This window comes from Periplaneta americana, chromosome 13, assembly GCF_040183065.1.
Source record: "Periplaneta americana isolate PAMFEO1 chromosome 13, P.americana_PAMFEO1_priV1, whole genome shotgun sequence".
In the NCBI taxonomy this organism is placed as follows: Eukaryota; Metazoa; Arthropoda; class Insecta; order Blattodea; family Blattidae; genus Periplaneta; species Periplaneta americana.
The window spans coordinates 85,174,389-85,202,198 of NC_091129.1; the positions used below are offsets into that span (position 1 = coordinate 85,174,389).

The window sequence follows — 27,810 nt, forward strand, 5'->3', positions numbered from 1 at the left end:
CAGATAAATCTTTAGGCCTACTTGGTTAAAAGAGTGCAGCCCAAATGCTCAAATACAGGTTTGCTGAGAGCTCAAGAGAGCGAAAATAACAGGACCAAATAACGAAAATGTTAGGTGTAATATGGAACCCATAAGAGCGAACAGACTAAGTTGTAAGAAAAAACAGTACCTCTTTGTGATGTGTGGCAGCGTTTACATCTTCGGCTCGGCGCACACAGGAAAAGATCAGACTGTTTGTAGATGTTCTCCTAACATATTCACGTCATCCGCAAAGACAAGAAGCTGATGTAATCCGTTCAATTCCAAACCATCTCTGTAATCCTGAACTTTCCTAATGGCATATTCTAGAGCAAAGTTAAAAAGGAAACGTGATAGTGCATCTCCATGCTCTAGCCCACAGTGAATTGGAAAAGTATCAGATAGACACTGACCTATACGGACTCTGCTGTACATTTCACAGATTTTAATTTTAATTAATCGAACTAGTTTCTTCAGAATACCAAATTCATAAAGAAACGTCTCTCTTAACTGAGTCATACGCGTTTTTGAAATCTATGAACCTTGTTCAAAATTAATAAAAACAAATAATAAAACTACTTTATTTAAAATGCATAATTTGTATCAAAGTGGATAAAACATTGCACGATATACGTACTTATCGTAACTTTGTATTAGAAAATTGGACTGGTTATCAATCGAGGAATGCGACCTCGTTTGACAACTTTCCAATCTCGTATTGTGACACGTTACGATACTCATGTCGCAAATAACTGTAACATTACCATAAGCATACAGTTATTGTGCTGTAAAAACGCTTCATAAATGCCCTACACAAGCCAATATCATAATATGTAAGAATACAGTAAATAATGCAATCTAAATACACTTAAAGAAGTGAACTTAAAACGGACATAGAGTTTTTCCATGTAAAGTAGAGACAATGTGTACAGAGGCATAGTTTTATTTTTACTTCAATTTTTATTTTACCTGAGTTTTTTAATGTACTTCACTCCCACCTCTTCTACTAATGAAGTTCAACCGTCCTCCACACAGAACTAATGCTTCATATGCAGTCAAAGTGGCCTTACGGTCACAGTATAGTCTACAGTATTGATTTAGTGAGTATAGTACGTTCAAGAAATATGGTCGCGTTTTTCAGTGAAGAAAGAGCGTAAATATTGAATCATATTTTCGCATAGATACTGTCGTCCGTTTGCATACGTTGCATCTCCGTTTCCCCAACCTGCTTCTGCTCGCCTTTCTGTAGAGGCTAGTGGCAAGGCTGTCTTAGCTCTTTTCTGTAAACATTTCTGTTAGGAATTGGACGTCTACTAGTATTATGCAACTGTTTAAAATAACTTAAAAGGGCCTCGTTAATTAAATAACTCTCACGTGATTTTCCCTCTCTCTACGATCCTGATACATAACCACTTGGATGGACAGTAAATAGCATGCGTGAGTAATTTTATCTTATCCTATCGGGCAGAAGTGAAGATTGAATTTACAGTACGTAAGCTACTCTTTTATTGAGTAGGTATAGAATTATTTCAACATGAGTTACCGGTAAGAAGGACAAAACTAAAATTGGAATTTAGAGATGGGAACGATATATCGGTTTTTACGAAATCCGATATTTTCGTTTCGATATATCGATATCGAAAATTTGATTCAATATATCATATAATATATCAGTTTCCTCATAAATGTATCGATATATATATATATATATATGTGTGTGTGTGTGTGTGTGTGTGTGTGTGTGTGTGTGTGTGTGTGTGTGTGTGTGTGTGTGTGTGTGTGTGTGCGTGGAATTATTATGAACAACAAAATCCACACTAGTTAACTGCGATAATTCCCCGAGAGATGGCGTTAATGAAAATGGACAGTTACATAATTGTGCAATCTTAAAATATCCAATCCAATCAATGCCTTTCTCTGATTGGCTAGTCTAGAATTCCAATTCAAACTATTTAATATGAGATTGGGACGGTAGGTTTATCTGCTACTAGTTAGTTTAATGTTCTCCATGGCAGGAGCAACTGCCACTCTGAAAAAGAACCGTTTGACTTCAAAACTTTTATTTCTATGCTTTTAAATGGAAAGAGAAACAAGGATATAATACTGGTTTGAGATTTGTTTACGGCTAGGATTTCTATGCACAACCTAGTACTGACATTGTTTTCTTACTATATATTTTAGTACATAAAAATGTTATCCCCATAATCACCACCACCACCACCACCACCACACCACCACCACCACCACCAACATTGATATTTGGAATGTTGGAGTGTAACAATAACTTGCAATGGTAACTTACTACAGAAGGTTTGTATCAAATCAATTGCGAAGTTTGTTAAAACTTGTGGTATTCTAAGTACTGTTTACTTAGACTTAAAAATGAATACAAGTACTGCTTACTTATATTTTAAAAATGAATACAAAAACTGTTTACTTACATTTAAAAATGATTACGTTGTTATCTAGAAAAGAGCATTATATTTGTATTCTCGATTGAACCTTATACAAAATTAGAATAATTGAATTGTGGATTGGAATAAACTTATGGGGATCCTAAAGAAAATTGACGTGGATTTTAAAGAGAGAAGGCTTTTCAATAACTTACAGCAGACGTGCAATTCCTAGACGAGTCAAAGGAGAAGAAATATCGGAAGCAAGTGAAATAGGGAGAATAGTACGACAAGGATGCCCTTTTTCACCTACCCTGTTCAACATCTACTTGGAGGATTTAGTGAAGAACTGTTTTCAGAACATGGGAAGAGTGACAGTAGGAGGAAGAAGAATAAAGTGTTTAAGATTTGCCGATGTGGCGTTGTTAGATGATACTAAGGAATAAGCTACTGGAGCTAAATAATAGCTGTGAGCAGTATAGAATGAAGATAAATGCCAACAAGGCGAAAACCATTGGCATGGGAAGAAAAGTAAAGAAGGTAAACTTGCGAATTCTAAATGAGGCAGTAGAGCAAGTGGACAGCTTCAAATACTTGGGGTGTACTATAAGCAGTAACATGAACTGCTGCTAAGAAGTCAAAAGAAGAATAGGAAAGGCAAAGGAAGCTTTTAATAGAAAAAGGAGCATCTTCTGCGGACCTTGGATAAAGAACTAAGGAAGAGACTAGTGAAGCGCGTTGTGTGGAGTGTAGCATTGTATGGGGCAGAAACATGGAAATTACTAAGAAGTGAAGAGAAGCGAATAGAAACATTTGGAATGTGGATATGGAGAAGTATAGAGCGTGTGAAATGGACAGAGAGAGTAAGAAACGAAGCTGTGTTGGAAAGAGTGGATGAAGAAAGAATGATGCTGAAACAGATCAGAAGGAGGAAAAGGAATTGGCTGGGTCACTGGCTGAGAAGAAATTGCCTACTGAAGGATGCACTGGAAGGAATGATGAACGGGAGAAACGTTTGGGGCAGAAGGAGTTATCAGATGTTAGACGACATTAAGATATATGGATCATATGCGGAGACAAAGAGGAAGGCAGAAAGTAGGAAAGACTGGAGGATGCTGGGTTTGCAGTGAAAGATCTCCCCTTGGGCAGAATACTATGAATCCTAATTTCAAAGAGGAAGACAGAAAATAGTAAAGACTGGAGAATGCTCTGTTTGCAGTGAAAGACCTGCCTTTTGGCATAATACTATGGATGAATGAATGTTTCAATGTCAAATACTGACCCATATAGAGTTCACTCAACACTTCCCCATTGTACTGTATCATTTAAGCTCATCTTACCTCCAACATAACTTTGATTTAGGTTAGGAACTACATAATAATTATGGTATTGAAAATGTATTGTTTATCGTTGCATTTTACATTTAATCTTTTGACTTTTATGATGTTGATTTCAATCCTAATAAGGAATAGGCTATTAAAATTTAAGTTTATTGTAATAAATATACACCTTCAAATGTAGGCCTAATTGTATTAGTATCTATTAATTTGCGAAATAGCGATATATCGAATCGTTTCAATATATCGATATATTTTTGCAATATATATCGTATATCGAAATTGGGTTTGCAATATATTGAAATATAAATTTATCGGTACCGGTATTTAAATTATTTCCTCCATCTCTATTGGAATTACGTACAATAGTCTACAGCGCTATAATATGCACAAATGAAGGGCCACTATTTTCAAAAATGTGTTTAAGTATCTATATTATTATTACTATTTTTCAATTTAAATTCACTCTCTACATTGTACTCTATCGTGCTGTACACAGTATAATAAACACTGCATAATTAATACGTCCGCATGGATAGCTCAGTTCGTGAGTAAAATCACTTATTGTTAATACAGTACTGTAGTTTGATTAAATAAAAACCTAATGAAAATTATCAAACTAAAAATCGTGATATTTCCTAGTTTACGTAAATGGATGAACTACTTTACTTCCCTCCTATACCTAGTACAGTGATTTGTTTGTATTTTACGCCCGTATCATTGAACTCCAGTCGTGGAAGGGGGTAGCAAACAGTGTTTCCGGTTCTCAACCGTTAATCCAAAGGTATAGCCAGGTTAATATAAGAAATGTTAGTAAAAATAAAATGATGTCCCGGAATTCGCATACTTATAAATTCAGTATGTAGTAACTATATGCTATATGCATTTCCATATTTCATCCAGTAGATACCTAGTAGCTGTCATATCTCTCTTGTGATCATGCATCTATTGAATGGAAACTACATTTTCATTTTTAATATTTTAATAGATTTTCAAACTCTATACTTAAAGCAATTTAATATTCAGAATGTATAATAAATAATGCCGGCCCTATTACTCAATTCCATGCTTCTGCATATGTACGCCATAGTCAATACAGCAGAAATCTTAGACTAGAATAATTTCGTTACCTGCTATATGATATTTTCAGCATCCTATCACTGTCTGATAGGTCCAATCCGTTGCCTTTGTCTGTATAATAATCAGATATAAGAAAACATGTTAGAAAAATATATTTTGAAAAGGGACGTTACGGCACACATATTGACATTAGTAGGCATCCCAAACTACTCGCTAGGAAGAGGGATTGCATAACCACTCGGCACTATAATAATAATAATAATAATAATAATAATAATAATAATAATAATAATAATAATAATAATAATAATAATAATGGCTTTATTTAACCTGGCAGAGTTAAGGCCGTAAGGCCTTCTCTTACACTCAACCAGGATTAAAACTTGCTTACACATTTGAACATAAAACTGGATCAGAATTAAGTAATTACATACTGATACATAATGAGATCAAAAGAGGTAGTTACATAAAATTTACCTCATAAAATAAAAATAAACATAGTGAAATACATATTTATTTGTTAGAATCAAATACGAATCACATAAAAACATAATCCGATAATTCAATAAAAAAAGAAAAATGTACACAGTAAAAATAAAAATAAACACATTAGTATACATATTAGTATTAGATTACAATTAAGTACGATTTACATAATTAAACCAGAAACCGACAATTGAATAAAATGTACACAAAAAATAGATTAATAATAAAAAACAACAACACAGTGGGATACATATTGGCATTAAGCGTTAAATAAGCACGATTTAGATAATAAAAATAAGAAACAAAAAAAAAAAATAAATAAATACAGTGGAACACATTTGCAACACGTTAGGTCTGGCAACTCATCATAAGATATTTTTCTAATTTAAATTTAAAGCAAATTAAAGTTCGGCAGCCCTTGACTTCAGGCGGCAGAGAATTCCAGTGACGAGAAGTAGCAACAGTGAAAGACGAAGAATGAAGAGATGATGTGTGCAGTGGTATTTCTAGCGTGTTATTATATTGTGACCGAGTATTTAAGTTATGATACTGAGAAAGATTGTGGAATCGGACAGATAAGTAAGAGGGAGTAGAGGTGTGCAAAATTCGGTATAAGAGAGAAAGGGAATGTAACTTTCTCCTCTCATTTAACCTGAGCCACAATAATTTATCGAAAGAAGGCGAAATGTGGTCGTAGTGCGGACATTACAAATGAAACGAACTCACGCATTATGAACACGTTGCAGTTTCTGGGATAAATCCACTCTGGGATCACTGAATAAAGCGTCACAATAATCGTAATGAGGCATAACAAGAGACTGTACAAGCGTTTGCTTTAATTTAGCTGGATAGTGGTACAATTATAGGTACATTAGTACGAATCAAACACGTAGGTAACTGAACTCCTTAACTTCCTCATGCAATCCTGTATGTATCATATAAATCATGACGGAATACATTTAATTTTTATATTCAAATAGGAATGTTAACAACACTATTCGGATATAATAATTATGTTGCATTCACAGTTAATTCTAGGACCAAAAATGGCGTCTCAATCAAGGTTATTTCTTCTATACGTTATGCTGGTAGTGGCTATCGTAAGTATATTTAACAAATAACACTATCTTACAAATAAGAGGGTTAATGGTATTATATGAATTACACTGCATTACATGAGACTATTTCACGAATATACCATTTCTTCAAAGGAATTTAATAACGCGTTGAAATTGAACCAATCAGACCAACCTACAGTATCACAACAACATTTTTCATTTCTTATTGTCACACCTGTCTTGTCGCTGATGATTTGAAATTGCTTCTTGGGATGAATTAGTAAAATCATAACTTAATAACCTCAGAAAAAAATTAATAAATCGACTAGAATGTCCTCCGCATAAGGCACACAAATAAATTAACCTTCACAGAATAGCACTTCCTTAAAAGTATAATTTATTATTCAATTTCCAAATTTCCAAATTACATATTGTTCATAAGAAAATGAATATTTGCGTAATTCCTTCGTATCTCCTATTCATGTGTGGTTAAGATGATTAAAAGTGCAGGGCGACCGAGAGTCCTGCCGCATCGACGAAATGCTGAACTAAACATCTTACGTAATTTTTTTATAAAAGACACAGCGCATGTAACATCAGACCTGCCAACCTATGGAAGAAAAATGCATTGAGATGATAATTTTACAGGCGATAGGAACGAGAATAAATAAAAAAAAATCAAGAAAAAATTATGGAAACACTTCTAAATTGAGAATGTTATCGTGTTACTGCGGAAGAGTGAAAATCTTGAGCTAATTGTGGGTGACTCGCGCATTAAGCAGGTAACTTCGTAGATCAGTAATATAACCGAACCGATAGCATTACAATCACCTCTGAGATATGGGCCGACCCGACCCGCGACGCTTGGAAGCATAGTAGATGAATTTGTTTGTATTCTAAACACATATTTCTGTAATAGTCATTACCTGAAATATTTCTACATTACTCTTGTTTCTCCACAATATCCTAACTGATATATTTCTTCCTTCCAACGTGACGACATATTTCCTTCCAAAATATTACAAAATATTGAATAAGTTTTGAAATTGCACGAATTTTGAGTTTCTGAATGTACATTTAATTTAAATATAGGCCTATGAGAGCTAGGACTAACGTAACTGGAAAAAAAGGGAGCAACGGACCATGGTCATACAACTCAATTTTGATAAGAAATCCTGATCTAGGTTATTTTTATTTTAATGATTTTAAGCAAAAATTAAGCAAATTATGTAGTATTCACATCTATTTTTTTCCATTTTCTTTGTCTTGTTTTCAATATACTTATTCATTCGAACTTACATTCTGTTCTTGACTTGATTCTCTAATTTTATCTTCGTAATTATTCCTGTTTTGTATGACTTGAGGCTTTCCCGGCGTTTGATGTAGAATAACTCTTCTCGGGTTCTCAGCCAGGTGAGTTGGAGATTTGCTAGACATGGTCCCACATCACTTCATTCCCCGAAGAAGATGGGAGAGCTAGCCGTCGAAAGCTTGGAAGCAAATCTCCAACTCATCTGGCTGAGAACCCGAGAAGAGTTATTCTATTCCTGTTTTGTAATAATTGTATTGGTTTTGTAATTTTACTTAACCTTTTTTATTCTCCATAATTATTTATAGAAACCGCCCCCGAACACGAGCTTGCAGCCACCGGCGTAGCTCTGTCGGCTAAGGCGCTTGCCTACCGACCCGGAGTTGCATTCGGACGCGGGTTCGATTCCCGCTTGGGCAGATTACCTGGTTGGGTTCTTTCCGAGGTTTTCTCGAACCGTAAGGCAAATGTGAGGTAATCTATAGCGAATCCTCAGCCTCATCTCGCTAAATACCATCTCGCGATCACCAATCCCATTGACGCTAAATAACCTCGTAGTTGATACAGCGTCGTTAAATAACCAAGTAAAAAAAAACGAACTGGCTCAAACGGGTGTGCGCTACGTCAATAATATGCATTCATTTTGTGTTATATGTAATACTGAATACTAAATATGTAGAATTATATTGTTTCGCAGTTGTTTCAGTTATGTGCAGGCTTCGAGACTTCGGACCCGATAGAGCAGTTCAGTGGGAAATCCGCATAACGGCGTACTGAGTATTGTGGTAAAGCGTACAGTGGGTGGGGTACTGTAGAATGAATGCCAACAAATACGCAAAGGAAAACACTCTGGATTTGAAGGTTGTGACGAATAATTTGGTTTTCATACAAACTGTGTCCAAAACTATTACACGGTTAGAAAAGTCAGAGCAAGAGATGCCGGAAGCCCTCAAATTAATTTATAAAATGATGCAGAAAATTAATGAGACACCGAGTACACCGGTTACTGAATGTGTAAAACAGAAGTGGAAATCAATTTTATGTAAAAATAACGGATATGAAACATTGTGTAACATAAACAGCAAATTAGTGGACATAGAGTCAACCGAGAATAAAGGACTGTCTCTTAGAGACTGCAATGATGTTAGGTTTTTTCGTTTTGTTCCTATCACGTCATGCGACGTAGAGCGCAGCTTTCTACAGTACAAACTTCGGTAGATAACCGAAAAAGATTTACGTTTGAGACACTGAGAATGTATCTTGTAGTAGGTACATTGCAATTCGGTACTGTAACTACACTTCCTAAAGACCACCAATAGGATAAATGAAAAAATTAAAATTGATACATGCTTATTTCCACCATTAATACTATATATAATTAAACACAAATGATTATAAAAGACAGGAGAATAAATGCTTTTCACATTCTTTTGATATTATCATTGTGTAATGTATATTTACTTTCAGAATGTACATAAGCTTATGTGTGTTTCCTCATACTACCGTACTCTACTCTAAAAAGCAACGTTGTTACCTCTCAACACATCTTTATCTACCTGCAGCGAGTCAACAACCTACTATAGTGCATGCATAGTAAACTTATTGTATCGGTCCAAAGTCTCGAAGCCTGGTTATGTGGTAAACTTCTTTATTAAGCATTAAAGAATTTATTCATAATTAACTTTCACTAATATAATAATATAATTATTTTTCTAGTTTCGTTATAACAAATAACAATGAAGATTTTCATTTTATCAAAAGAAATACTTCTTTTATGTTCAGAAAAAAAAACAATATTTGTACACTGAAAATATTCGTTCTAAGTCACAAGACGTTATTGGAGCAAATCTTAAATATAATACAGTATTTCTTACTATCATCAGTTGAATAACAACTTTCTAAATCTAATAGTGTACCTCTTATATGTGACATATAATTGTTTGAAGAAAATTGTTCATTTCTATTGTAATGACAGCTAGGAAGTTAGTATCATAATTCTGATGTTGAACTTGGACAGTAACGTAACCGAATGCATAGCAGCACGAGAGGTCAACAGATCGGCAAAACAAACAAGTATTGACGGCTTGTAAATAGACTTGTGTTTCTGCCAATTTTTAACGAAGAATACTCCGGAAAAAAAAATAAACGTGTTACACACTCCAGTTTGCATAATTATTTAATAACAGATTAGCTTACTTTTTTGAAAACATGCATAATATTAACATTACGTAGATAATATAATAGTAACAGAATAGCTCACATTGACAAAACCTAAGCTATTAATATAAAATTATAAATTAACAATGTTCTTCAAACTATTTACGACTGTACACAATTCCAAAGAATGATACTATGCGTTGTTTATGTTAACTGCGTGTCGTCTGTAGCGAGTAGGAGCAGGGCGAGACGCGGGTGACATCACTGTACTCAACTGAAATCTACTTTCTTCGTACGAACTTCCTATATACAGTTTTTACCTCAACTAGTGGTTCCTTTGTGAACCTGGTTGCTCGTCCTCTGATCATGCGCAGTATCTCCTTTCTGGGACTTCGAAAATATCTGCGCGCCATAAATTATTTCTAAGAATGTACCATGTGTTTTTAGAAAAGCGATTACTTTTCATCTTCAACACTTCTGGACGATCTGACTAGTGACCGATTACAAAGTTAGGAAATATTTCTATACAGAGGCCCACATTATAGCAAAATCATATTCTTCAAATGACGGATAAAACGAGGAGTTTATTTTTGTACAACATAACGATAAGTTATTCTATCATTTTAATACCTCAATCTCCAGTAACTATACTACATGTATTAAATGTGTTTATACTTGCAGCTTTCTCCAGGTTAAAATGGCTCCCGTTCTTCGCCTCTTCTCCCTATGTATGATTATAGCAACTGCAGTTGTAAGTATATGAAATATAATACACGGATTTATAATAAAAATATATCAACCCTCCTGCGAACAAGAGTTCTTAAATCTCACATCTATCACCATCAAAATCAGATACCAATTTTTCTTAAGCATTTGGATTGAGGTGTTATTGAGTGAGGTCCTACACAAAATATAAGAAATGTAAAATAATTTTCTTCTTTAAAAACATACAGAAAGATTGAAAATTCACAATTTATTTTTGTTGAGAACGTGTACTAAAATTAATGAATTTTAGAAGTGATTTTGGTGACACTACGAATATGAAATAACGTATACAGAAAAGCTGAACTTAATATCCTTCCATTTCAAGGCAAGCTACTTAATGTTACACAGCTTTGACAAAGTGAAAACAGCACTAGAAGCTATTAATGTCAGTGCTATAACATTAATTGCACACAATTTTAATTCACCGTTCAAATTTAAATGTTCGAATATCTTATATCTACAGAATCATAAACATCTCTGAGAATGGTGGAAATCATTTTATTTCAGTGAAAAATTCGAATATTCGAACACCATTATTAGGGAAATGACCGTCTCCAAAAAGGGCTCCATTAATAATTTCTAAGGAAATAATCATTTCTAGAATAACTATAACACGCAATAATAAAAAATATACAAACCAAAATTCATCATATACTGAAACTAAAATAAATTAGAAATTAGAAAAGCCCATTATATCCTTAGCAGACAAGGGCCTCCTACCACCGGTAGGGCAGCTCTACTTTTGCACACGGGGTGCGCTAGTCTCTGTGGACTTTACTGAAATTTGAGTCACTTCACTTCTCCTCACTTCACTTCACTGTTTTTGTTCTACTGTTACTTTAAAATAAATTATTAACACAAAATCAAATAATATGAAAGCAGGCTAACTCAAAAAGAAAAAAATTGAGCTACAAAATGAATTTCATATGCTGAAATTATCACCGCACATGAATAATGCGATTTACTTTTTAAAGTGGATAAATTATACGAGTAAGTCTTGTTGCTATTTACAAATGTTAGTAGACATACAACGGACAATTAATGGAAATTAAAAACTGCACAAAAATACCAATTATATGTGTCGTTATCCCAATACCCCACTGCTGAAAGGAGCGTTAATGTAATTAATTCTATTTCACTTCAATAGGTGTCATAATAACTACATTGCTTATCTTTGAATATGTATATATGTTATTAAGGATTAAGGTACGGACACAGTCTAGTATATACAGTCACGAAGCTCAATACGAAGTAAATATGCATCCATAGATAGTTGCTAACCACTAGGATCGCAAATATCGCCTCAATATAGACAATGCAAAATAGTATCGGCACAATCTATTATTCCTAGTACCCTCAACAATTCAAGGTTCGTGACTGTATATACCAGACTTTGGTACGAATGTCAAAACGCCTGAATTATGTGCTCATACTACAAGCCATACATATCCAACAAGGTTATTTTCTCAGGAAGATAAAGTACAATCATCGTTGTTGTGCGGGTTCTTGAGAGCATATAGTGCAGGCGTTTTGACATCCTAGATTAACCTTCCTATTGTGAATGGGTCTAACTGACCCATTTCACTTACTAAAATTAACACAAAACGTACAAAGCAGCGATAGTGTGACAGGGCTTTGAGTAATCCTAAAAAACGTCATTACGAATATTTCCTATTACTTTTATCCAGAAAAATATAGTACTTCGTCATATATTTCACTTTGACACATCTATTGTGATTGGGTCATTTAGACCCAATCACGGATTTTGATTTTAATTATTAGTTACGTACTGTTGTTGTGTTCCAATACACTTCCGATACACGCTCTCACCCTCTCACACACAGTCACACACTCTCACACACAGTCACACAATCTCACGCACCCTCACACTCTCATACACTCTCGCAAACAGTCACACAATCTCACACACTCTCACCCTCTCACACACAGTCGCACAATCTCACACACTCTCATACATTCTCACTCACTCACTCTCTCACTCACTCACTCACTCACTCACACAGATATTACCCGGTATGTACAGATCTGCTGGATAATCACTTCAAGAACTGTGGGACAGTATGTATGGTGGACCTGTTTTCTGTGCATCAGCATCACTTCAATTTTTCCATATTACTAGCAAGTTTCTCAGGTTTGACAAAAATCAGTCCGACCAATTAGATAACGTCATGATAAATTGGCTGCTATTATATTTTTTTCTCCTGTGTTTGTGGAACAAATGCCAAAAATGTTCTTACCCTACCAAGATGTCACAGTATATGAGCAGTTGGAGCCAATTCGAAACATATCCCTTCCGCCAGTACACACTTTCAAAACCCAGAGGGTAGTATGGTATAAAATTGTGATGTAAAAACAGCATAATGTGTTTGTGCAGCAGAAGTTTACAAAGCAAAGCCAGAAAGTGGACCACGAGAAACAAACCAAGGCAGAAATGTTGGTAGCATTGAAAAGGCTGATCGAAACATCACCACGGGCAATTTTTTTACCGGCTATATTTTGGCATTTCCCACACATTGGCGTCGTGGTCTAAGGCTTCCTGTCTAAGACTCGCGTCAAGGAATGCGCGCTGGTTCGAGTCCTCATGGGGGAAGAAATTTTCTCATGAAATTTCGGCCAGTGTATGGGACCGGTGCACACCCAACATCGTGATGCACTTGGGGAGCTACGATAGGTAACGAAATCCGGTTACGCAAACCAGCTATAACGTGCTAACCACACGATACCTCCATTCTGGTTGGATGATCGTCCACCTCTGCTTTGGCATGTGGCCGTGAGGCCAGCAGCCAGCTGGTCGGTCTTGGCCCTTCGTGGGCAGTAGCGCCACGGATTATTATATTTTGGCAGAGGAACTTCTCAAGAGGAATCTAACGTCAGTCAGAACTCTGAGAAAAAGAAAACCATAAGATATGCAGCTAAACTATACGAGACCAGGATGTCCAAGCATTTTCGGATTTCAGCCCGACGTAACTATGGTGTCGTATGTGCCTTAGAAGAATAAATTAGTGATTTTGCTGTCCACAGTGCATCACGACTGCAGTCCATCTTCAGAAGAGCACAGAAAGCCTGAAATCATATTACATTACAACAAAACGAAGGGAGGAATTGTCACCACACATAAACGTGCCAGTACCTACTCTTTCAAAAGGAGTAACTTACCAAAAGATGGTCTGATTGTATGTTTTAAAATGTTGTTTGAAGGAATAAGTGCTTATGTATTCTATGCTCATGCGAGTACAATCCAAATGAATTGTACAGACGAAGATTGTTCCTGAAGGAATTGGACTAGGCCTACAATTAACACAAGCAATGCGAGAAAAAAAGGTTGACAAGAGGCCTGCCTCAGAAGATAAATCTAAGTTTGGAAAATGTTCCAGGAACGAGTTCAGGCGTATGTGCAACAAAAAGGAATGTAGACCGAAGAAAGACCAAAAGACGGTCAAAAATGCAATAGATCCAAAGCATTTCTCTGCCAAGGTAATGCAAAAATTGTAGGCCTAATGCAACATTTGCATAGACTAAATTGGTAATTATTTTGTGTTCACACATTGGAAAATAAGACACAATTGCTTTTTTTTAAGCAAGACATAAATAAAAGTAGATGTTTTACTATTATATCCATTTTTCAAATCCTGGGTCAAACTGACCCATTCACAACATGTGTGACAAAGTTTCGAACATAAGAGGAAGGTTAAGGGACACAAGGAGGTGTTCTCTGAACTTCATTTCTAGATCAAGGTGATGTGGCCTACCTACGACTCAGTCGTTTGTAGGAACAGATCTGGTATTCGTTTTTACAGAAGGCTAAATGAACCCGAAAGCCACCTTGACCGAAGAATAGATGTATTATTATTATTATTATTATTATTATTATTATTATTATTAATTTTATTATTATTCCTAACAAGTCAGATGAGGCCAACGCAGTGGAGTAGCAGTTAGCATGTCTTCTGATTTTTAATCTAAAGAACGCATCGTGTTTGAATTTAATGTTTTTTTATGAATATTAATTGACGAACTGTTTTACCTTCCAGGGTCTGGCATCTGCATATTGGGAGGATGGTAAGTAAACAATGTTCACTTCATTTCTCTCCGAGAAAAGTTATTCATTCAACGTCTTTATTACAGTATAAAAGCTAATTAGATTTTAAGAAGGCAATAACACTACGAGATTGGAAATTAATGTCATGTAACAATGTAAAATTCGTTTCCAGACCGAAAAGTTACATTAGTTCGGATCGAATTTCTGCATATTTAAAGGACAAAACTAAAATTCTGCCCATCATTTAATACCATAGTGCACTGTTCACTTAAATTCATTGATCATATTGGGAATTATATTAAAGGCTCTCCCAAAACACGTTATGAAATGTTTCATACATAACAAATTTTTTTCTCTGAAGGTAAGCAAAAACGATCAAAATTGTATTCGACCTTTTTGCTTGAAATATCTCAGAGAATAACCCCCTGAAATTAATGGCATTATATATATATATATATATATATATATATATATATATATATATATATATACGTATACACACATAAAATCAACACAAACCTTTTGAATGAATGTAGAACAATTGCTTACATACGTACGAGATGATTAAACTTTATAGCATGGACGAGTCTATTATATTATCCAGCTGTGTCGAGGGTTTTCATATGATTTGATTCCTGACGGGTCCCCGCAACGAGCGTAATGCAATTTCGAGATATAGTTTAAATACAAAATGGCGTATTTATTAATACATATATATATGAAATAAATTAACTTCTCTTTAGCTAATTAGCTATTGTAAATACCCGTTTCAAATAATTATTGAAATACTACGTAACAGCAAATAGACATAATGATGAAAGAGTAGTGGAACGGAGAAAAATTCTCTCCGGCACCGGGATTTGAACCCGGGTTTTCACCTCTATGTGCTGATGCTTTATCCACTAAGTCACACCGGATTCCCAACTCGGTGTCGGATCGAATCGTTTCAGTTTAAGTTCCACCTCGTGGGTTCCCTCTAGTAGCCCGCCATCTGCACTACGTCATAGATGTCTATGAACGTAGGACAATGTCTACATATTATGTACGGAGGTGCACTCGTATCAATGACTGATTGGCCGGGATCCGACGGAATAAGCACCGTCTTAAATCACTAAGTTATTTTCGCATATCACTAATCACATCCCCTCGTACCTTCCCTTTGCTGTGTATCGCAGGCTGAATTTTATGTGGCGTTATCTTTGCCGACCACTGCTCTAGATAGTCGAAGTCGGGACTCAGTCATTGTGAGTACTGTTATCAATCAGTGCTGTTCTCTTACTAGTCGTATTACTTAAATAAGTGTACTATTGTGACTAATTGCAGGTTTATTGCAAAGGTAAAGCGCCTTACGTAAATGCTGGTTCACAATAAACTTGGAATTGAAAACGACAACAAGAACGAGAACGAAAAATTTGTTAAAATAAATTATTTAACATTATTTCCGTTCTCGTTTTCGTTGTCGTTTCCGTTTCCGGTTTATTGTGAATCAGCCTTCAGACGCTCAAGCGCGTTATGTTGCAATGCATTGTTAAGGAGCACTGTACTGTTATATTCACTGTTAATATATGGACTATTTCGTTTAAGTGACGTCATTCCATTTTCAACCAATGAAGTGTAATGAAATTTTTAATTTCAACCAATCATAGTCAGACATTAGAATTTTTGCAGCTAGATTTATCGCTATCAATTTATCGCATGGTCGTTCTTTTGTTTAGTCAGTGTCGCCAACTGTTTCACCGTACATCGATGAGCATGATTCCATTAATATCCATCTACACGTTTCTTTCATCTTTACGGATTCAAGCAATGAATGCAATATTGATATTTAATATTAATTAGTATATTTACTCAGTGAAGATTTCAAAACGGCGCACCATGTGGACAAAATCTTCTTGATTCTTTCAATATTCTTCCCAGATTGCATGCATACGCGCAAGGAAAATTGAACTATGTAAATGCAGCTTTAGTTCCTTTACATACTACAGCGAGAATGCATTTGTCGAGCTATGGAAAATACTTTCCTGTAACACGAAGTAACGATCGAAATAAGGCATCGTTGATATTGGTCGCACTCCCATAGGTAAACTAACCTAATTTTAGCCCATCAAATTTGTATTACGTGATTGAAATTAAACAATTAATAAAAAATCCGATGTTCAAATTTATGTAAGATCAGCGCATATCAAACCCAAAGACCTTGTATAGTATTATATACAAGGTCTCTGAACAAACTGCCTTCCGTATGACGTAATAAAATTTGGGTTTTAATTATCTGTACAGAGATGGTGTAGCAACATATGTCTCACTGTAATGTGAATACATAAGCATTACTAGCTGTCTCCACACATATTAGGCTACATACAATAGTTCATAATTCTCGGTGTAGTGTATAATGTAACAATGAAGTACCAAATAAAGTGCGAAATCCTACTTTCACATCTACATCTTCACCTTCTAATTCCATGTCCATTGTAAGCTATCTAAAAAGATTACACTTCTTCATTCAGATTTGATAACTGCGTTTTCAACAATTCTTCATTTAATTAATGTATTAATCAGGTTACTTGTAATTATATTATAAAATGTTTAAATTAAATTATGGTTTCAGCAGATAATGGACATGTATTTCTGTTATAATAAGAGAAGAGCGCAGTATACTTGTAATTAACATTGTTTATTTATTTATTTATTTATTTATTTATTTATTTATTTATTTGTTGTTGAACACAACAGGCAAAGCCCAATTACAACGTTCACGACTAACAAATTAATTTATAAAACATAAACAAGGAAAAGGAAACATACACTTATTAAAAACTGAAACAAAATAGAAATAAGAGAAAGAAAAAAAAGAAAAATTGAAATAAGGTGTGAAAGTAGCTTCAAATGAACTAACAACAATATTCTGTAAAATATGATAACAAATAATTCTGTATCTAGAGAAATTCATATTGAAAATATCAACATTAGGATGAGGATGTAATTTATTGTATAACTGTAACATTTGGAAAACTGGGGAATTTTTGTGGGATTCACTATTTGTCCTTGGTATGTAAAACAAATTTCGAAATTTCGTTTTAAGCTTAGGTGCATATAATGTTATATAATAAAATAAACCAACACAGTCCAACTTATTGTTAATAATTTTATGAAGGAAGTTTAAAGATTGATAATTTCGTCGAATTTGCAAACTAGTAAAATGGAAATGTTGAAGCATTGTAGCATAACTCTCATAGGCAGAATAATCATTATAAAGTCTGTAATATAACCATTTTAGAAATTTATTTTGAATTTTTTCTAGTAACAGAATATATTTGTTAGTAACTGTGAAACCTCTATTTCGCTTTTCGCAATTGGCATTACTCAATAACATCGAATTTTTTTATTGCAGTAATCGATATTCATATATTTCAACTTCACAATAACTGAATAGGTTAAGTATTCATAAATATACAATTATTAATATTTTGTGAGCGAATTTTAGGGATAGGCATATATTATTTACATTTTTATGTTATTCAAGAAATAGTCCTAATAAATAGTTCTAATAAATGACATTACTACAGACATTATTACATAAATTACGTAAAATAAACGTTAAAACTGCAAAAACAGTTTCTGAAAGACAACGCAACACCAAGAGTCAAAGGAAATTTGTTGAACGTAATCAAAAAGAACCAGCAGCATTAAAATCTAAAAATTATAAACATATTATCTCAATTTTAGCATGGATTTGTGTACCATGTAGGTCAGTTTCAACATCCCAATTTTTAAATTATTTAATCGGCATTTTAGGTAATTTCTAGAAAATTGCACACTGGTTTTCAGTGATGAGCGACATACGAAATAGCCTAATAGAGCACGACAGCTGACCAAAATAAACCACACAGATAAAAAAAAAACATGGGACAGTTAGAAGAAGATATCTTACTGTTATGGAAACAGCTGAAAGTGTCTAAGCCAGGACCATAGACAAAACTAACGGAAGAAATGAAAGATAAAGACATGATAAGAACGAGCAAAGGAACAAAGCAACTATCAGATATTAGTGATTATGAGGACAGATTAGAGAGGGATTTGAGAGGTTATGAAATACCGAAATAGAGGACAGAATAGTAAGTAGGATGGAATTGGCAATGAAGAAGAGTGCTAAAATATGAGTGCAAGAAATTCAGGAATAGTAAAAGTGTTAGAATAGGAATACAGAAGAAAGTGTAAGATAATAGTAACATAGACAAACAAACAATGATTGAAAGAAAATTAAAGTGAAGGAACATCTGAACAATTGAGAAGTGGAAGAGAGATAAATTGGACGCTACTGACACAGCGGGAAAGGCAAGGAGGGCATTACACTTTGTGATGAGGGTACTAAGAAAAGGTTGTGATAAATCAAAAGAGATTGCATATAAATCACTAGTTCGTCCAGTAATGGAATATGGTGCTGCATGTTGGGATCCTTACAGATTAGAACATATTAAGACACTGGAAAAGATTAAAAAACGGGCTCTCAATTGTTGTCATAATAATTCACCATTAAAATGGGACACACTCACAGATCGGAGAACGGAATTCGATTATGCTCACTGTTCAAAACATACAGAGTTAAGCCTGCTTGGAGAGAAATAAAAAATAGGTTGCAGCCGCCAAATTACTCTTCAAGGAAAGACCACTCATACAAATTGAGGGAAAGGAGACAGAGGACGGACACTAGAAAGTTTTCTTTTCTCAATCGTACTATCGGGGACTGGAATGCTTTACCTGCAGACTTACTAAAGACTTTACCAATAACCAAAAATGTATTTAAAATAGGCTTAAGGACTTTACTAATAGACGGTAGTATTTTATACACATTATTATACAGTGTAATTGATATTTTGTTATTTGAAGTCTTGTATCAGTGAGGAAGTATGTTGTGTCAGAGAAATGTGAAGTGTCTAGTGTCAGTGAAGTATATTGTGTAAGTGAAGTGTGTTTGTGTCAGTGAAGTCCTATAGTTCATAGTGGCTGTGCTAAGTATTTGAACAGTGAAATGTTTTTGAAGTGATAGTGAAATCAGAATAGAATCAGTGCAGTGAGTGAATTGACAGAGAAATAAGTGTAGTGCCGAAAGGTACTTGTGCAGGTGTGAGCCTATCACACTCGTGGGTCTTAGTTCGAACTTAGGGTTAAGATTCAAGTTAGATTTACATTAAATGTTATTTTAAGTGATCGTGCTTCATTTAATTTAGGATTATCCTTGTTATTATTATTATTATTATTACTATTATTATTATTATTATTATTATTATTATTATTATTATTATTATTATTATTTTATCATTATTATTAACTATTAATATTTTTTATTAGTTGTGTTTATTATTAATTGTCATTATTGAGTGTCTTCTTCAGGCCGGTGGAGAGGAAGGACGTATTTTTCGCAGCGGAGAAAAGGTTTGAGCAATGGGCTGTGAATTGGAGCTGTACCGGGCAAGAATAGGCTGGGCGGCCAGGTCAAGGATGCAGCGGAGCGTGAAAGGGACAGCTTTGGCAGGTCTGGCTGAGTGTCTCTTCTTTCACATAGTGATCGCGATACTACTAATTATTGGTGGTATCGAACTGAATCCAGGACCTGCAAGCGACAACGGAGTGATCAGTGTCAAGTGTGGCAGCTGTAGAAAGAACCTACGAGTAGGCGTACTGTGCAACCAGTGCGAGAAGTGGTTCCATCTGACTTGTCAGAAGATCAAGAGGGAACAGATAGTAGAAGAAACGTGGCTGTGCAAGGACTGCGGGAACGAGGCAGGCAGCAGGGAGCTCATCGGTCTTCGGAACGAGGTGAAGAAGCTACGGGAGAATCTAGAGACGGCGGAGCAACGGATCAAGTTTCTGGAGGACGAAAATAAGTTGTTGCGACGGGAAAAGGAAAATGGCGAAGAGAGGGAGGAGAAGAAGAAGCATGGTGCGGCAAGTGTTATCATCGGAGACTCCATCATTCGACACGTAGGGAATCTACAATCGGAGCTGGCGACAGAGTGTTACCCTGGGATTAGAGTGAATGAAATGAAAAGCGTGATCGAAAATCAGGAACGAGGGGACCCGAAAAACATCGTCCTTCACGTAGGAACAAACGATTTGCGAAGAGGTGTTGATTATATCATGGCAGATGTATATGACTTGGTGATGGAAACGAAGAAGAAATATCCGGCAGCTGGGACTGTCATCAGTGGAATCGTCAGACGGAGGGATGTGAACTGGAGAAAAGTGGGTCGTGTGAATAAAGCTTTCGAGTGGGTAGCGGAGTGTCTTGGTGCGCGTTTCGTCGATCCAAATTCCTGGATAGACGACAGATGCTTCGGAAGAGACGGAATCCACCTAAATCGGAGGGGGGCTGCAGACATGGGATCCCTCTTCGCGCGGGTAGTTACTACAACATGGCGCGGCGGGATCGAGGATCCATCAGCTGGCAGCGGCACCGAAGGACCATCAGCCGACGGCGGGGGCGTGGGACTACCGGCGGTCAGCGGGGGTGTGAGTCTACCAGCGGGTGGAGGGGTCGAGAGACTACCAGCGGGCGGTGCGGTCGAAGACCTATCCGCGGGCAGCGTAGACCTGCAGTGACGGCGAGGTGCCACGGGGATTCAGAATGTTCAAGTAAGGACAGGCCTACTAAGACTACTGCAGGTTAATTGCCGAAGTATTAGAAATAAACTTATTCCGTTTTGGAACTTGGTCGATGTTTATAATCCAGATGTAATAATTGGGACGGAATCATGGCTTAGGGAAGACATAAATGACTCGGAAATTTTTAGGTCGGATTATAGAGTCTTCAGAAAGGATAGAAGTGAAAAGGGAGGGGGAGTTTTCGTTTGTACTAAGATAGAAATAAGTAGCAATCTTCTGTGGATACATGAGGAAGTTGAAATATTGAATGTTCAGATAAGAAATGGGCGGGAAACCTTAGATGTAATAACATGTTACAGACCACCCAGTGAATTAAACAATTTAACTTTGCACAAACTAAATGAATATCTTAATACAGTATCAGAAGACCGAAACGTAGTAATTGCTGGGGATCTAAACCTCCCGAAAATTAACTGGAACGGGATTTCAGGTACAAATTCAGATGCACAGACCCTTGTTAATGAATTGATCTGGCGTAAAGATTTCAAGCAGGTAGTAAATGGTCCGACGCGTGACAATGCCCTCTTAGATGTTTACCTACTAAGACCTGTCTCTCTCTTTGTCAACTCTGAAAGTCTTCATAAAATAAGTGATCACAATAGCGTCTTATTAGAAATCTTCTGGAAAAACACAGTAAATCCGAGGTCAAGTCCACTGTCTGTCTGGAATTTTAACAAAACCGATGTCCATGAATTACAAACGTTTCTATGACAAAAGCATGATGACTTTCTAAGGACTGAAGGAAATATGGAAAATGTGTGGCATAAATTTAAGTGTATAATTTTCGAGGCATTAGTAAAATGTGTACCTTCTAAAATAATTAAGAAAAATCCGGACCCAGAATATTACACTAATTATATTCGCTACTTAAAGAAAAAGACAAGGCGCGCATTTAGCAAACGTAAACGGAGCCATGAGCATTGGGAAAAATATATCGAATTAATTAAGAAACTTGAGTGTGAAAAAAGGTTAGCTCAGGAAAATTTTCTAAAAACTATTTTAAAAGAAGATGAAAGTAACAATTGGAGACAGGTTTATAATTATGTACGCAGGAGAAAAGGGAAAAATGAAGGAGTAGTGCTTTTACGAAATCAGAACGGAGAAAGTATAACTGATGACAAAGAAAAGGCCGACTTATTAAATTCCTATTTCATTTCGGTTTTCAATAATAATAATAATAATAATAATAATAATAATAATAATAATAATAATAATAATACTAATAATAATAATAATAATAATAATAATAATCCCGCTGATAGGAGTGGTTGTGTCACAGACCGTGAATGTGAGCCAAATTCGACTTTCAAAATAACTTCCAAAGGGGTTAGAGAGAGAATAACGAAATTAAAAAATCGGAAGTCTCGAGGACCAGATAGTATTGCTACAGAGATTCTTAAATTAGGTTCCGAGGCCATAATTCCATACTTAATGCGTATATTTCATGTTTCCATAAACAATGCAGCTATTCCATGTGACTGGAAATCAGCTATAGTGGTACCCATACATAAAGGTGGAAATAAATTAGATGTCGGAAACTACAGACCGATTAGCCTTACATCTGTCGTATGTAAAGTCATGGAGCATTTGATATCGGATTATATTCGTCATGTTCTAAATGCGAAAGACTGGTTTTCCAACCGCCAGCATGGTTTTAGGGAAGGCTTCTCATGTGATAGTCAAATTACGTCGCTGGTTCAGGATCTAGCTGAAGAGGTAGATAGAGGCGGAAGAATCGATGCAGTTGTGATTGACTTTTCGAAAGCATTTGATTTGGTGCCACATGACATATTAATAGATAAGTTAAGTAGGCTAGGAATAGATGAAAGAGTGGTGCTATGGATCCAAAAATTCTTAAAAGGTAGAACCCAGAGAGTTAGAGTAGGTCATGAAATATCGGAAATTGGAAATATAAGTTCAGGGGTGCCACAGGGCAGCGTTCTGGGTCCATTACTCTTTATAATATACGTAAATGACCTATGCCAGAATATTACATCAAATGTGAGGCTATTTGCAGATGACTGCATTATCTATAGAAAGATTAGAAATAATTCAGATGTAGAGTCTATTCAAACAGACTTGAATGACATTTATAACTGGGCGTTAAAGCATAGGATGAAAATAAATGGTTCTAAAAGTAAATCTATAACATTTTGTAAAACCCGAGAGGAGACTAGTCTTAATTACGAATTCAGTGGTGTTGTAATTCCGCAAGAACAATGTTGTAAATACCTAGGAGTGTATTTAAACTCCAAACTTTCTTGGGGAGAGCATGTTGATAATGTTACAGGCAAAGCGTGGAGGGCACTTCACTTTATTATGAGAATCTTGAGAAAGGCTAGCCCCAAATCGAGGGAAATAGCATATCTAACATTAGTGCGACCGTTAATGGAATACGGAACTACGTGTTGGGATCCCTATAGAATATATCAGATAAATTCCTTAGAAAGAATCCAGTATAGGGCAGCTAAATTTGTTAAAGGTAAAAGAGAAGATGGGAACGATACGATAAAAGAACTTAAATGGGAAACTTTGGAAAACAGACGTAGGAAAACTAGAATAACATCATTGTATAGAGCACATCTAGGTCAGAAAGCATGGGTAGACATAACGGCTCGGTTAGAAAAGCCAACGTACTATGGTAGGAACGATCATGATTTTAAAATCAAATGTAGGAAACAGAAAACGGATGTAGGTAAATTCTCATTTTTAAATAGAACTATAAATGATTGGAATGACCTACCTGCAGCGGTCTTTGAGGGCTGTCCTTCCTTAAGGAGATTCAAGAATAATTTAAAGAGTTGTGTATAAAGTGAAAATTAAAATTAAGGTGACATTCAACATTTATTTTTTAAGGTGACATGTATTTATCTAGCCTGACGAGTTTACTTCCTTGGTTTGAATTGTAAATTATTTAAAAATAGCGTGTAAGAGGGCCTTAGACTAGAGATATTTAGTTTAAATGTAGTTCTGTTTATAAGTATGCATAAGAATGCAATTATTTGACTTATTTGAACTGTTGTATCAGTGAAGCGAGGTGAGTCAGTGAAGTTATGGTTTTACAGTGCAGTGAACAGTTCCGATCAGTGATAATTTATAGCGTCAATGAAATGTGTTCTATAGTGTCAGTGAAATGTGTTACAGAGTTTCAGTGAAATGTGTGCTAAAGTGTCAGTGAAATGCGTCATAGTGCCACTACAGGGAATGAGATGAGAGTAAAGTGAAAGACTATTGAAACTTATGTAGGACCTATACATAATTATGTAGGTTGTGTTGTAAAATTAGGTGTTTTATTTTATGTTTTATTATTATTGTGTTAAATTGTATTGTGTATTCTTATTGTATTGTGTATAAAATTGTATATGTGTTGTAAATTGTATTATGTATTGTAAATTTTATTGTGTATAGCTTATCATTTTAACTGTGTATTGTTAATATTGTATATACCACTGCCACCGGGTGCTTGCCCACTTGCAGTGTAAATAAATACACATACACACATACCCATTAGCAGTGTGAATACATACATACATACATACATACATACATACATACATACATACATACATACATACATACATACATACATACGAGTGAATTAGATATTTAATGTGATTCAATGTTGTGGGTTGGGAGTAGCATTCAGGGTTATTGTAAGTATAGGAGTAATATAGACATAAATTGACGGGAAGAGGAAATAAAAGAAAGTGAAGAGAGGAGAAAGAGATAAATTCGTAAATAAACAGAGGATACAATAACGGGGAAATCATAAGTGATATAAGTGTTGTAAAATAGAGAAAATGGAACATAGACAAATAATTTAGATAATAAAAGATGCAAAAGAACGATACAGTGTAGGTATATTTGAAAATAGAGAATGAAAAAAAAATAATAATGCAAATATCAAAGCAGTCATAGCAAAATTTCCAGGAGAGCTCATACGGTACCACTTTATCTTGCTAATCTCGATTGGCGCATTTTATAGTCCCTACTTACTGTACTTTCCTTGAGCTGCAAGGATTTTCTATGGTCTTTGAACAGCTGCGGATAGTGCTGATTCATCAATATTCCAAATTCATGTAGGATAGATCTGTTTTCCACCTAAAACCGCATAGGGCGTAATTTTATCCTAATAGATAGTACGCCATTTTACCCTGACTCATAGTTTTCAACATGATGAGGTACAACCAACGAACAGATACATTTAAAGGTTACAGAATATATTAAAAATAATCAGAACGAAAGTACTTACATGCCTCATGTATAAAAAAAAGTGTGTTCGATTTCTTTAACTCTATGTAAAATGCCGCCGAAGAAATGCCACTCCAAAGTCTATCAACAAGATTTTCACTGATTTAAGCATACAAATAAAATTTTTGAACATAATTTATGTAGAATCTCTGTACCCTATAGGCGAAAATATTGAGAATGCTCTTAGAACTCGTGTCTTTATCTAAACACGTGTTATAGTTACCCTAACTAGAAACTAAGGGTGCTATGCATAGACATTTCACTAGCCCGACCTACGAGCGTGCTAAACTAGCCCCGGCTATCGCTTGATTACTTGTACAGGATTCATATTATATATCATATCATATCATATCATATCATATCATATCATATCATATCATATCATATCATATCTCATATCATATCATATCTCATATCATCATATCACATCATATCATAATATAATAATATCATATATCACATCGTATCATATCATATCACATCATATCATAATATACTAATATCATATATCACATCGTATCATATCATATCATATCAAATCATATCATATCATATCACATCGTATGATATCACATATCATATCATATCATATCATATCATATCATATATCATATCATATCATATCACATCGTATCATATATCATATCATATCATATATTATATCATATCATATCATATCATATCATATCGTATCGTATCATATCATATTACAGCGTAACATATCATATATCACATCGTATCATATATCATATCGTATCATATCATATTACATCGTATCATATTATATCATATCATATCATATCATATCATATCATATCATATAATATCATATCATATCATATCGCTAACAAAGGTTTATGAATACGAAAAACTTCAGTTCACTGATCATCCACCGGAAGCCCGCGCTAAGAATGTCTATGAATATGACCTTTAGTGGCTTATTACTAGTGTAAGATTGTATATTAATACGGGGTGCTTGATTACAGGAGAGATAATATCGTCTATTTTACAGATTAATAGTTATTTGTAAATTAACTTTACTGGTGTAACACTAGGAAATCCAGTAATGTTTTGGAAAATTTAAATTTTCTAGTGAACTGTAAGACGTACGTGTTTCCAAGCAGGACAAGCATACATAATTAATGGCTCAATTAATATCTTGTACGGTACGTTGGTATTTCAGTTCATACCTCGAGAACGAAACCAAAGGGCTCTATGATGTATCATGAAATTTTGCTTAGAACGAACAATTAAACATGCTGACAAAACCTGTCGGTTACATGAAGGAATACTCTATACATACGTCATTTCATATTGGTATAATTATTAAATATATATTACTCCTTATGTGTTTGCCAGTAAACCCGGACTATAAACCAAATTTGTTGTATAATTTTCGATGAAAGACTGTGCAGATGGAAGAACGCGCAGGTCGTTAGGGAAACAGTATTTCAAAACTACCATTTCTATATCAGATATACTGTAAACATGTATTTGTGTGCACTATTGAAAACGGTATATTTTGCCTTCCTACTTCGAGTAATGAGAAATTATTTATTTTTATTTGAGTGTGCATTCGCAAGAATAATGTTAATCTCTTTTTCTTTGGTCAATAATGTAAGTAACCAACAGGAAACTGTTTTAAGTCCAATAACATGTGACTTTTTACTGGATTTATAGACGATGACGACATTGACTGTTGGAGATCTGCAAGGGGCTGCTGAGATGAATGTTACGGTCGAGGTCTCACAAGTTATATTTGTCACAGAGATGGCTGTTACTGTATTAATTCCTAGCAAAATTCTCACCAGTATAAATAAATTAATATAAATTTATAAACTGCGATGCCAACTCTACAATTTTATTCCAATAAAAGAATATTCCTCAAGATTTACCACTGTATTTTTATTAAGTTATATTCAGTCAACTCCGGATGTAGTGAACCTCAGCGGTCTTGCATATTTTGTTCACTTTATCTGAGGTTCACTGTATCCGAAGTGTCTCTGTCCTAACTTTAAATGACAGAAATGAATAAAATTGTGAACAAGAAAATAAAATATTTAATTTTTGTGGAATGGATTACACTAGCCTATATATAGTATACAGTTACTTACAGTTGATTTACTTAAATAATACTGTCGACACATGTCCGCTTGCGAAAGACCACGTTCAATGTCACTAATAATATTCGCCTTATCTTCCAAAGAAAATACTTTACGATTCGACATTTTTA

The 27,810-nt window shown here is 35.0% G+C and overlaps 1 long non-coding RNA gene across 1 annotated transcript; it reads left to right on the forward strand.

The window, feature by feature from the left end:
• The first annotated feature begins 10,517 nt into the window (after window positions 1-10,517).
• LOC138711586 (uncharacterized) lies at window positions 10,518-27,471 on the forward strand. The gene is made up of 3 exons (XR_011335401.1): window positions 10,518-10,589; window positions 14,656-14,683; window positions 27,258-27,471. It is a non-coding gene; the product is annotated as an uncharacterized lncRNA (long non-coding RNA).
• Window positions 27,472-27,810: the final 339 nt, after the last annotated feature.